The sequence below is a fragment of the Hipposideros armiger genome, unplaced genomic scaffold, assembly GCF_001890085.2.
Source record: "Hipposideros armiger isolate ML-2016 unplaced genomic scaffold, ASM189008v1 scaffold_635, whole genome shotgun sequence".
Taxonomy (NCBI): Eukaryota; Metazoa; Chordata; class Mammalia; order Chiroptera; family Hipposideridae; genus Hipposideros; species Hipposideros armiger.
In genome coordinates this window covers 979600-981344 of record NW_017731985.1, presented here as the reverse complement: position 1 = coordinate 981344, position 1745 = coordinate 979600, and positions in this window count along the sequence as shown.

Genomic DNA, 1745 nt, shown 5'->3' with positions numbered 1-1745 from the left:
TATCATCCCATGTATATACACATACCTAAAAATGTTTTCTATATGCAAATGTCTGTCTGTACTAAGTGAAACATGAATTCATGCTGAATTGTCCAACTCAATCCGTAATCCATTACCACATGGATCATTCTAGCATTTTCCCCTTACTTATCTGTAAATATCCACTCCAACAGAGAGAAACCTGGTTCCAACCATCTTCCATCCATTTACTTAATTGTTCAATTCTAGTATACACATATAGCAGCATCAAAATTAAACCCCATATCCTATGAGAAACAACTTTATCAACTAAAGAAAAGTATTTATATACAATTTATTGTGCTTTTAGTCTTACAGACTACATTAATTTCTAGATCTTCTTTCCACCACTCCTTTCAGTGAAGTTGTTTTACATATTTGTAATGCAGTTAGATTGTCACATTTGGTATTTCATTTCAGGGTCCCCTGATCTCCTAAACTATTTGTTCAATTTTCCCACAATAAGATGTATGGTTTCCAAAAATGCATGGTACATCATAATAATGGCCTCACCATCCTAAAAAATTCCCCTGTGTTTTACATAATCAACTTCTTTCCTTCCCCCAGCCCCTAAGAACCACTGCTGTTTTTACCATTGCTATAGATTTGCCTTTTCCATATTGTCATATAGTTGGGACTGTACAGTATATCATTTTCTTTCACTTTCCAATATGCATTTAAGTTTCATATATGTTTTTTCTTGACTTGATAGCTCATTTCTTTTTATCACTGAATAATATTCCATTGTATGGATATGCTACAGCGTATTTCTCCATTTATCAATTGGAAAAATATCTTAGTTGCTTCAGGTTTTTGGTGATTATGAATAAAGTTGCTATAAACAGTTGATGGTTTTTAAATTACATTTATTAGGGTAATATTGGTTAATAATTATATAAGTTTCAGATGTGCAACTTTATAATACAATATCTGTATACTCTATTATGTGTTCACCACCCAAAATCTAGTCTCCTTCCATCACCATATATTTGACCCCCTTTAGCCTCTTCATTTTCCCCCCATTCCCCTTCTCCCCTGGTAACCACCATTTCTGTATCTATGAGTTTACACATGTAGATTTTTATGGGTTTCTATTGAATTTGTTATTGAGAGAGATACAATCTAAAAGTAAAGACATTTATAAGTTCAAAATGCAATATAATCCTTTCTCATTAAAGAAAAAAGTTTCTAATTAATATAGCATACAAAATGAGCAAAAGGAATTGGTATTAATTGGTATTTAGAATTGGTATTCTAATTGGAATTAGAAAATGTTACTATTGGTGTGCCAGGCCCCACACAGGGACAACAATGGCTCCTGTCCTTCCAACTCCCACCCCAAGGCCACACAACTCAGTCCTTCCCCACATGTCCCTGGGCCTTCTGAGCTGCCACCCCTACACCAGGGACCAGAGCATACACAGTGACATCAACAGCATGGCAGCATGAGAGAAACTCTGATAGTCACCCACTGATGTTACAAGTTGGACAGCTATGATTCAACAAAAGATTCCCTGCTCAACCCACAAACACGTCTGAGACATCACACAGAGACATCTGAAGAGTTTATGGCCATCAACCTGAGAGAGACCAAAGAACACCTACGATTTCTGTGAACCACAGGTTGAGGCATTAACTTCAAAAATAATGTCTGCTACAGTAGCCACACAAAGTAAGTAAAGAAAATTAAAGGATAAAGACATCTAGAAAGTCCCATTTCCTCATGT